This window comes from Spermophilus citellus, assembly GCF_964194105.1.
Source record: "Spermophilus citellus genome assembly, contig: SCAFFOLD_55, whole genome shotgun sequence".
NCBI classification, from domain to species: domain Eukaryota; kingdom Metazoa; phylum Chordata; class Mammalia; order Rodentia; family Sciuridae; genus Spermophilus; species Spermophilus citellus.
In genome coordinates, this window is record NW_027672793.1 from 1127304 (window position 1) to 1139067 (window position 11764).

Consider the following 11764-nt stretch of genomic DNA (forward strand, 5'->3'; position numbering starts at 1 on the left):
GGCAAAAATTAAGATATCTCCGATAAATGAAAGCTGAGGGAGTTCATCTTCCATAGACCTGCCTTACAAGGAATGCTAATGGGAATATTTCAAGTTGAAATGGAAGAATGTTAGCAATTTGAAGCCACAGAAAAATATAAAGATTCTCTACTAAGGGTAAAAACATGGACGAGCATAAAAACCAATGTCATTATAATTCTGATTTGTAATTCTACCTTTTATCTTCTGTAGAATTTAAAAGACAAACATGTAAAAGTTTACAAAACTTATGTAAATGGATATAGGGCAATATAGAAAGATGCAATTTGTGACATCAGTAGCAAAAAGAGAGGCAGAGCTCTGAAGAAGTGGACTTTTTGTTTGCAATTTCAGCTGGTATCAGTTTAAACTAGATTGTCATAATTTTAGGATGTCATGAGTAATCTCCATGATAGTCACAAGGAAAATATCTGTGGAATGTACAAAAAACAAAATAAAAACATGTCACTAAAAAATAATCAACTAAATAAAAATAAGGTACTAAACGTTGGGGGGTGTTAGCTCCATTGCCGAGTACCTGTCAAAGGTCTGCAAGGATCTGGGTTAAACCCCCAGCAATTAAAATAAATAAATAAATAAACAAGGAGGAAGAAATAAGCAATAAAAATCTACAAGACACACAGAAAAACAGCAAAATGGAAAGCGTGAATCCACCCCTATCAGTTCACTTTAAATGTAAATGAATTAAAACTCAGTAATCAAAAGGCACCGCATGAAGGAAAAGATTTTAAAAACAGGATCCAACTCTATACTGTCCACAAGAGACTGACTTTAGGTATAAGGACACTCATAGGTTGAAAGGGTAAGGATGGAAATATAGTCCATGCCAACAGTAGCCAAAAGGGTGCGATGGCTATAATGGTGTTAGGCAAATAGACATTAAGTTAAAAACTGCTATGAAACAAAAAAGGACATGAAATATTCACAGGAGAGCCTACTGACAAAGTAAGTGTAATAGTTATAAATACATAAGCACCAAATATCAGAACTCCAGATTATATGAAGCAAAAAGGATAGAATTGTAATGAAAAGAGATGGCTTTACAATAGTAAGATGGACCAGTACCCCCACTTATTTTAATACCAGGGATTACACCCAGGGGTGCTTAACCACTGAGCAACATCCAAAGCACTTTTTATTTTTTATTTTATTTTATTTTATTTTATTTTGATAAAGGGTCTCACTAAGTTGCTTAGAGCCAGCTAAGCTGCTGTGGCTGGCCTTGAACTTGTGATCCTCCTGTCTCAGCCTCCTTAGTTGCTGAGTTTACAGGCATGTTCCACCATGTCCAGGCCCCTTTATTTTTTAAAAATATTTTGTTTTAGTTGTAGTTGGACACTATACCTTATTTTATTTTTATTTGGTGCTGAGAATAGAACCCAGTGCCCCTCATGTGCTAGGCAAGTGCTCTACTGCTGAGATACAAACCCAGACCCCATTTTCAATATTGGATGGAACAGCCAAGTAGAAAGCCAATATGTAAACAGGGGACATGAACAACACTATAGGCTATTTGGAAAAAAAAAATATATATATATATATATATATATATATATATAATATTACATATATATGTAATATAAATGTATATATTCTTATATAATAAATAAATATGTAAAATAAAATATATATGTAAAAATATATATAAATAAATACATAAATATATATGTATAATAAATCACAGGAAAAGTAGAAAAAAAATCTTGAGACAATTGATAGTGAAAATACTGTATACCAAAACTTATGGGATACAGTGAAAACAGTGTTGAGGAAAATTTTTAGCTGCAAATACATTTTAAAAAGAGTATCTCAAATCAAGGAAGGAAATAATAAACATTAGAGAAGAGATAAATAGAATAGAGAATAAGAAAAGTAAAGTAAATTTGCGGTGAAAGCAAGGGCTGGTTCTTTGAAAAAAGTCAACAAGGGGCTGGGGATGTGGCTCAAGCGGTAGCGCGCTCGCCTGGCATGCTTGTGGCCCGGGTTCGATCCTCAGCACCACATACCAACAAAGATGTTGTGTCCGCCGAGAACTAAAAAATAAATATTAAAAATTCTCTCTCTCTCTCTCTCCTCTCTCACTCTCTCTTAAAAAAAAAAATCTTATTTCGGGGGTTGGGGATGTGGCTCAAGCGGTAGCGCGTTCACCTGACATGCGTGCAGCCTGGGTTCAATCCTTAGCACCACATACCAACAAAGATGTTGTGTCCTCCGGAAACCAAAAAAATAAAAATAAATAAATACATATTAAAAAAAAGTCAACAAAATTGACAAACTATTAGCTATATTGACTAAGAAAAAAGGGAGAGAAAAGACCCAATAACTCAAACTGGAAATTAAATCAGGGGATCATTATCAGTTTTCCTAAATAAAAGGATTATAAGAGAGTACCATGAACACCTGTGTGCAAAAAAAAAAAAAAAAGGTAACCTAGATGAAAAGGACAGACTAGATATACACAATATACCAAGACAATTGTGAAGAAACAGAAAATATAATCAGATCTATAATTAGTGGAGAGATTAAATTAATAATCACATATTTCTATGTGAATACACTATAATGAATCCCACCATCATGTACATTCATAAGAATGGGGTCCTAACTATAATAAGATATACTCTATACAATTATAACATACAATTACAACATACAGGCATGTGCCACCATGTACAGACCCCTTTATTGTTTTAAAAAAATATTTTGTTTTAGTTGTAGTTGGACACTCTACCTTATTTTATTTTTATGTGGTGCTGAGGATAGAACCCAGTGCCCCTCGCGTGCTAGGCAAGCACTCTACCACTGAGATACAACAACAGACCCCAGACCCCATTTTCAATGTTGGATGAAACAACCAAGTAGAAAGCCAATATGGAAACAGGGGACATGAACAAAACTATAGACCATTTGGAATGTGTGTGTGTGTGGGTGGGGTGTACAATTATAGCAAAATAAATTCTATCATAAATAAATAAACAGAATCAATTTTTAAAAGTGAAAGAAAAACTGAGAACTAGATGATGTCACTGGTGAATTTTATCAAACATTTAAATAAAGAATTAATACCAATGCTTCTCAAACATTTCCAAAAAAACTGAAAAGGAAAAAACATTTCCTAAATCATTTTATGAGACCAGAATTACCCTGATGCTAAGCCAAAGACATCACAAGGAAAGAAAGTACAGACAGTCCTTCTTAAGAACATGCAAAATCCTCAGAAAGACACTACCAAGCTGAAATCAATCGAATAGTGAAAGGATTGTTCATTTTCATGACCAAGTAGGAAATTTTCTGGAATTTCTGGAATTCAAGGAGGGCTCTGCCACAGTCTAGCTGCAGCAAACTAACCGGGGTGACGAGCAACTTGTGAAGGTTGATACAGCAGGAGTGGGAGCCGGTTATTGTAGGACAGTAGGGGTATATATACATAACTGAATACACAGCTTGTTCTTAATTAACATAAACTAGGTACAGCAGTCAACCAATAAGGAATCATCATCTTAATGATTACACACAGCTTAACTTAATTGACATAATCTAGACACAGCAGTCAGTCATTAAGGAATCTCTATCATCTTAATGCCTTGCTGGCCTTACTTCTCAAACCACTCCTCTTGGCAAAGTGCCAGACGCCATCATGACTTGTTTCAGACCCTAACAGGGCTCAACACATGAAAATTAATCATTATAATGAAGAAAAATTCATGATTGTCTCAGTTGGTGCAGAAAAAGCATTTGACACATTTCAAGTCACTTTCACTCAACTGACTAGGGACTGAAGAAAAGTACTCAACATAAAAAGACTTTATGTGGAAAGCAAGCTAGCCTGATACCAGTGGGGAAATACTGAAAACTTTTCCTGCAAGATCAGGAATTAGACAAAAATTTTTAATCAACACAGTCCTGGAAGTTCTAACAAGAGCAATTAGGAAATGTAAAGAAAAGCATTTGAGTTGGAAAAGAAGCAGTAGAGATATCTGTTTTGCAGATGATATGATTTTTATATATAGAAACCTTAAAGATCTCCTTGCCCTCTCTCCCTCTCTCTCATGCACAAACACACACAGTAAAATTAACTAATTGAGCAAAGTTGCAATATAAAAAGTCAACACAAAAAAGTCAAGTTGCATTTCTATATATTAACAATGAGAAATTGGAAAAGAAAATCAAGAAAACAATTCCAAGTAATGGAACACTGAAAAGAACAGAATACTTAAGACACCAGTATTGGGCTGGGGATGTGACTCAGTGGCAGAGCACTTGTCTGGCATGTGTGAGGCTCTGGGTTTGATCCCCAGCACTGAAAAAATAATTGCCAATACTATACAAAGATATCTAGATAGATTCATTGTTTTCCCTATGAAAATCACAGTAGATGCAGAAATAGGGGAAAAAAATCCATCCTAAAACTCATGGAATCTCAAATAGCCCAAACAATTTTGAAATAGAGGAACAAAACTCGAGAACTCACATTTCCTGGTTTCTATGAATCTACAGTGATCAAGACAATGAGATACTGGCAATAAGATGGGTACACAGATCAATAGAACACAAGACAGAGCCTGAAAATAAACAGTTTTATTTATGGTCAAATGAGGTTGTCAATTCTGTTCACTGGAGAAAGGACTCTTCACCATGGGAACTTGGGAAAACTGTACATCCACAGTCAGCACAGTGGGGTGGAGCCCTTACCTAACACCAGATAAGAATTAACTCAAAGTAGAGCAAAGACCCAGAAGAGACCTCAAACTATAAAATTCCTGGAAGAAAATATAGGGGGAAAGTTTCATGAGATAGGATTTGGCAGTGGTTGTGTATAACACCAAAAACACAGGCAACAGAACCAAAAACAATTAAGTTGCTGTCATCAAAATTAAAAAAAAAGACAATATCAGAGAACACTAATAACAGAGACAAATGGCAGCCTATGGGATGGAGAACATATCTGCCAATTACACATCCAAGATACAGATAGGGATTCCTATAACTCAACAGCAGAAATCCAAACAACCCAAGTTAAACATTGGCATTTGACTTGAATAGTCATTGCTTCAAAGAAGATAGACAAATGGCTATGGAATTAGCATATGAAAAATGTTGAACACCAGTATCATTAGAATAACACCAATCAAAACCATAATGAAATTACCACTCCATACTCATTAAAAATTAATTGGGCTAGGAGTGGATCAGTTGTAGAGCAAGGGCGAGGCCCTGGGTCCCACCCCAGCAGCATGGGTGCATGTGTGTACACACACACACACACACACACACACACAAAAGATGGAAGAAAGAAAGAAAGGACAAGGGCAAGTGTTGGTGAGAGGACATAGATACGTGGAAACTCTAGTGCATTGTTGGTGGGAATGTGAAGAGGTGTAGAAAAAATTAAGCACAGGATTTCCCTATGATCTGGGAATTCTCTGGATCTGTAGAAGATGGTGAGCAGGGACTCCATGTTCATAGCAATGTTATTCATAGCAGCCAAAATTGGGCACAGTCCAGGTACTCATTAATGGGTACACAGAAAAACAAAATATGGCATATTACACAAGAAACGTTTATTCAGCCTTTAAGAGAAAGAAAACTATGAAATATGCAACAAGATGAATGAATCTTAAAGACAGCATGCCTATCATCCAAGTGACTCCAGAGAGTAAGATAGGAGGATCACAGGTTAGAGGCCAGCCTCAGCAACTCACCTAAGCAACTTAGTGAGACGCTTTCTCAAAATAAAAAATAAAAAGCACTAGGGATGGGGCTCAGTGGTTGAGCACTCTTGGGTTCAATCATCGTACCAACCAACCAACATGCCAACCAATCTAATAGCATCTAAATGAATAAATTGGACACAAAGGATAATATTGTAAGATTCTGCTTAATTGAGGTGCCCCAAAATGGCAATTTCATAGAGACAGGAAGTAAAATGGCTGGGAAAGGAGAATGGGGAGGGGGTGTTTGACAGGGGGAGAGGCTCAGTTTGGGATGGAAAGTTCTTGAGTTGGAGGCAGTAATGATTACACAGCAACGAGAGCACACATAATGCCATTGAAATGCCTTTAAATGGCCCAAAGTTGTAAATGTTTAATATCTTGCCACACTAAATTTTAAGAAAACTAATTAGAAAACATGATACAACAAAAAGAGAGATAGTGGAGTTGGGAAGAGTGAGGAACAAAGAAGAGAATAGGAGGAAGAGAGGAGGAGGGGAGAGGAGAAGAGAGGAGGAGGAGGATAGAGGAGCTGCAGGAGAGGACAGAGTGAGGCCAAGAGGCAGCTGGGGAGCAGCAGCTGCTCTCCAGGGGTGCTGAGAGGGTTCTCAGTCCCCAAGCATGTCTTTTCTGTGTCATGTGGAATGTCCTGACTTTGAACTTTGTCTTCCTTGGCCCATCTTCTGATGGCCTAGGATATGAGGGAACTCAGCAGAAGGTTGAGAAGCCACATCTCAGATATTTTCTTGAATATTTTGTCTTCTGTAGTTCATCAAAGCCACTGAGAAGACACCCCAGAACCTTCATAGGAAGGAGTATGTCCCCTTCCCCTGCCAGAAGCCTTATAGGATCTCCAGGTGGTATAGGGAGAGAACAAATTAGTTAAGAGTGAACACACCCCACATTTAGGAGTGCCCCCTCCAAAGCTTGGGGGACTATCATTGTGCTCTGGGAGCAGGAAGCAACATTAGGACACATGCCGACACAGAGGGCATCAGAGACACCTCAGGGGCACAGAGAACCTGGCTTCTCCAGGAACAGCAGGGAGCCTCCTCCATCAACTGCTGTGGGCATTCCTGCCAGGCATGGCCTGTTCACCTACCAGGTCTATCCTGCTCAAAATCCTCGAGGTTATCTTAGTCCCCACTCCCCAAACCTTGACCTGCTTAATCCTGGATGAGGCAGGGAGGCCTGGAACATGGTGGTAGATGTCTGTCACAATCAGGGCCTTTTTGAGCTCACAGGGACAAAGAGATGGTTCTGCTCAGTACACAGAGGTGGTATCTACTAAAATGGTGAGTCTTGTTGGTTAGGAGACAAGCAGGTGTCTGCTCTGTAATTTGGGAAAGGCAACCACGTGTCTTGTGCACCTGGGGACCCATGTTAGGATAAATAGTGTCAGGTTTTCAGCTCTCTGAAGGCATCCCTGGGCCACACTGACACCCCTAGGCCCTGTGGGCACCCCTGAATCACACAGCATCTCTAGCTGAGGATGCTGGCATCTCCAAGCTATGCTAATACTCTGCCACTACTGGCTGTCACCATTAGTGCACATGAAAGACATGAGTGCCCCTTGCCTCAGCGGATCACTCTCAGAACCCAAAATCTGGGGCTCCCATTCTCCTTTGCCCACATGTTGGGTCAATTTTCTGTCAACACAGAGCACTGGGAAGCCTTTCCTAAAGACCTTTGCACCCAGACAAACCTAGACTCAAGAGCTTAAAGAAGTCTGGTTAAAAATAATAACCCCTTGAACCCAACACAGATTAATAGAAAACAAAATTGTACACTCATTTCTAAGTGTACGATTGCCTGTCTGTGTGCCAGGGTCCTGGGTGTCCACGCACTGCCCCAAGCAGCTACTTCATTTCCAATCTTCATTTAGATCCCTCCTCCTAGGACAGTGTCTTTCTCCTCTACCACCCCCACCTTACTTTTCTCCCTTTTTAGGAAAATTCTATGGTATCCCAAATGACCATAGACTGTGGAGTCATTGCCCAGGGAGGGCCCTCTTCCTGACCCCGCCCATACCCCAGCAGGTGTACTAATCACATTTTAACTTGCCTGTATTTGATGCTGGTTTGACATCTCAGGATCCTTTTGAATCCTGGAGAGAGGCCCAGGTTAGCTAATTCCTAACCCTAAAAAGCAACTTGCTTATGAGTACACCTCTCGTACACCTCTCCTGTGAAAACCAAGCACCCCAAGCCTGCAGCCCCACCTCCCCTACTTATCTAATTTTTGCACACCAGGTCAATATTTTGTCTGCTCTAATTCGACCCTGGCCTGGAAAACTAGAGACCACCCCTGTGTCCCAGAGCCCTCTGAAATTAAACTATCCAATCCTAAACTTGCTTGAAGGTGCCTACACTGCCTAGCTGCCTCCCTCCCACAGGAACCCCAGAAGTAGCTGGGGTCCCCCACACCTACCTGCCGCCATGCCCAGTGCTGCCCCACAGTGGCCCTGCATGGTTATGGCCTGTCCCCTCCACATGATAACGGAAAGCAATGGATTCTTCATACAGAGGTGGTTGTTCCCATTTCTGCCTCCTTAATATACATCATTAAAACAAGCCACAGTGAAGCCAGCAGGCCACACCAGAACCAAATGAAGTGTCCAGAACCCCCACTGTGGCCTCTCCTTTCTCTGCTCTGGGGCCTCCTCTGCATTCGCTCTGTTGGAGGGACACCCTCAGCTCACTGTCCTGGCACTGGAAATACTCCCTGGCACCTGATGGTGTAGATCTTGGGAACCTTGCTTAGTGTCTGTGCCCACCATCATTTGTCCCCTTTGGTATTGTGATTTGGCTTATTTATGAAGTCACCCCTTGAAAACTTGGGTGTAGCCAACAGTGGCTGACTCAGACCTTCCTGTCTGCTCCAAACAAGAGGAAAGACATTGAAATCCACATTATCACCCCCCATAAATCATTCCAGTTCCTTAGAGTTCCCTTCCGGACCGAGGAACTCTTTCAAGAAATCCATTGACTCAGTCAAACCTTCCATCTCCATACAAATTTGGTCTTTTTCTCCCAGTAAATAACTCCCCACCAAAGAGTCGATGCCCCTGCTTCCTAGCTGAGGGAGCTGTAAATCCTTCGTAAGAGAAGGTGATTTGCAGACACCCTCGGGTTCTTCCCACGGTATAACTGATTGAAATGTGAGCCTCGGCCACCAGGCTCGCATCCAACATCTGCCACTGGCCTTGGGAATAGGCACTTGGGTGAGTGAACTTGAGACAAATCAAAGAGTGTAATTTCATATCATGAGGAAGCACAGTAAGCGTGAGTCTTCCCGCTCACCCAGGGTCCTGACTTTAATCTTCCAACATCGCTCATTCCAGGGATGAATGGGCATGGCATAGGCTGCCTGTGGCTAGCTGGGACATATGTTGGAAGGAAGGCCATATCAAAGGGGGACAAAAATTTGTATTTCCCATTTTGGGGGCCTCTGCAACTTACTGCTAACCTGGGTGGGGGGCTCCTCTCCATCAAGGCGACAGCTTCATGAAGGGCTGCTCCTACCTTCGTCTCTGGCCAGGTGGACACCGTGCTCTGATGGCTAATGTGCCTGCTCTGTCTGTCCTTCCAGGGGATCCTGTACAAACACCTGATCACCCACCAACAGAAGCCCTCCCACTGCTACCTGGTCAGCTCTTATGACAACCATTACAACAGGCATAATTACAATCCAGCTTTGCCTGCTCTCCGCACCTGGAGTAGACAGAAGTTGCTGTGGCTTCCAGAAAATGTAGACTTCTCCCTTCTTGGCACTTTCAAAATTCAAAAATCACCCTCCCCATGTTGGCCTGGAAAGGGTCACAGTGCACAGCGCTTGTGTAGGAGGATTACCCAGGCCTCTGGCTCAAAGAAAGCAGCAGGAGGAGTCCTATCATCCACTCAGGGCCTCCACATGCTCACTTTTCTTTAACCTGGGGACATGCTCCTAATGACACTCACCTGGGCAGCCCAGGCTGCATTTACCTGGAGCCCAGGTGGCAGGGAGCCTCCCCATGGTCATTCTCTCAGCAAGCAGGGACTATTTCCCCTCTGGCATTATCTTGTAGTGGCACCTGGGGACACAGTGGTGACAAGCACAGAGGATTTCTGCCCCTGGGGAGATGATGTTCCAGTGGGGAGAAAGATAATAACCATTAATGATCCAAACAGCTGACAATAAAGTAGATAAGATAATTTCAGAAAGGGTGAAAAGAAAATGGACCTCTGGTTGCCCTGCCAGCTTCTGTCCCTGGTATAATGGCCTGGGTAAGCCTACAGTGTCCCCTACATGGACAGTCTGTACAAGATTTCTCCAAACTCTGTGTCACCCAGACTTGCTTTCTCTTGCAGCTCCGCCCACAAACTACAGACTCTATGAGTGGCTGAAGCAACAGTGGATGCTCCCCAAGGCTGGCTGGAGGAAGAGCATCTACACTTCCTCCTACCCCAGACCGCCCTTGAGCGCTATGTCCAGATGGGAGCATGCCATCCCCGTGCCTCCCCCCTCGCCTGAAGCTACACTTCTGAGAACTTCTACCCAACCAGCAGCTCACATGAGCCACCTGGAGAGCCCGGGCAGCACTGGACTGGCCAGTGTGGAGTATTGGAGCTTGCCCATGGAGCAGATCCTAGAATCAGGCATATCCCCCAACCCACAGATTCTGTCTGCTCCATCCCACAACTAAAGATCTTTGATGTGGTTGCAGGGCTGGGTCTGTGCAGGAAACAGGCTTATGCTGTCAGAAAAGGTGAGGAGGGCCCTTAAGCTCTACCCCTCATTTCACAAGGACAGGGGCAACCTGAGGTCCAGAGAGGGATGGATTCCCCTAAGCTTTCACAGCTTGCTCCAAACCTCAGCTAGCACCTTGTCCAGTGAGAGAAGCAGAACTGATAATGAGCCCACCATGAATACCTGGGAGTAGCTGATGTGGCCAAGAGGAAGACAGCCCACCCTGAGAGCTGGCAGTGAGGCTGGAGTCTAGCTCGTCTTTCAACCGCTGCCCAGTCTATGGAGGGACTCGCTGGCTCCCAGGAAGGGTTGACATGTACCATTCCTCCCTGTGCCTCTGTGCTCTCCAGTCTTTTTAGGGATTTGGGGAAGGTGGAGCCTTCTGGTAGGAGGTCAGGGCATTAGGGGGATCTATTGACAGAAGAACTCAGGTGCTGCCCTCTCCCAGGCCAGGAGTCCACCCAATGTGGATCATTGGCTGTGTGTGTGAAAGGCCTATGATCTCTCTAAGGGATCCTCTCTGGACCCTCACTCCACGCCCTTGAGTCTCTGTCTCACTGTGCCCCATAAGCCTCCACTCCACTGGACCTTCATGTCCAGGCCCAGCCAGTCTGGTTCCGGAAGATCCTTGTTCTTCTCAGGGCTCAGGGTCTCGCCCTCCAGACTCAGAGCAAAGTGCCTCCCATGGATTCCTCCTGTGAGAGTCAGAGAGGAAGTCAGCTATCCGCCTTCCCATCCTTAGCACCCACCACCACCCATCCCAGGGTGTCCATGTAACTCAGGTCCTGTGTCCATGTAAGTCAGGTCCCAGACCCTCAGGGAGCCTCTGGTCCAACTGGATAAGCAGACCTGATGATGAGCTCAGCCAATGTGTTCTGCTGCCAAAACAAAACAACAAATAGATCATGGAGAGTGCTGTTCTTCTGTGAATGTCTTTCCTACCTTCTTGGAACTGCTACTGCATTCTACCAAATGACCAACAAAAGAAGAAACATAAGCAGGGGGAAAAAACCAAGATTGGCCTTTATTGCAGATTGAGCATGCATTGGAGCCAGGGTCTGGGCCTGCAAAGGCTGATCCTTCATCGGATCCCATTATCTAAGGTAGAACCAAGGTTACTGGGTCACCTCTGTCTCCAGATGTGGAAATGGGCTCATAAAGATTGAGTGGCCTGAGGTTGCACAGCTACTGAGGCCCAGGGCTGGGATTTGGATCCAGGAGCTGTGGACACTGGTGTGCATGCTTCACCCTTGTACCTCATGCCTCACAGCAGACAAACCAGTGGA

The 11764-nt window shown here is 43.3% G+C and overlaps 1 pseudogene across 1 annotated transcript; it reads left to right on the forward strand.

Annotated features, from left to right (window-relative positions):
- Nucleotides 1-5667: 5667 nt before the first annotated feature.
- On the forward strand, nt 5668-10276 carry LOC308640597 (cilia- and flagella-associated protein 107-like; annotated as a pseudogene). Its single transcript has 4 exons — nt 5668-5715; nt 6519-6631; nt 9342-9519; nt 10100-10276. The product of its transcript is annotated as a cilia- and flagella-associated protein 107-like (transcript).
- Nucleotides 10277-11764: the final 1488 nt, after the last annotated feature.